Here is a 325-nt window from a genome sequence, read left to right as displayed (position 1 = left end):
ATTAGGTAGATAAAAACAGAAGAGAAATAGACCAAAGATAGCATCTGATCTGTCCGGGCTTGTGGATGTGTTAGATTCTCTTCGGGCTGGGTATGTATGTATCTAGGAGTGCGGTTGTCTGTTTCTCTTCTTCTTTTCTTCGTGATCTCTCAGTTTTCCCTTCTTCTTGCTGCTCCTGCTATCTTCACATACTTCGAGTAGATCAGCTGTATGGAGAAGTCGGGGGACGTGAGTAGATACGGAGCTCTGACTGGATCGCCTTATATACGGATAATGGATGATGTATGTCTGACTAGAGGGTGTATGTGGAGATAGAAGATGCCTT

Source organism: Cystoisospora suis (genome assembly GCF_002600585.1).
Source record: "Cystoisospora suis strain Wien I chromosome Unknown contig_4167, whole genome shotgun sequence".
In the NCBI taxonomy this organism is placed as follows: domain Eukaryota; phylum Apicomplexa; class Conoidasida; order Eucoccidiorida; family Sarcocystidae; genus Cystoisospora; species Cystoisospora suis.
This window is presented reverse-complemented; position numbering follows the sequence as displayed.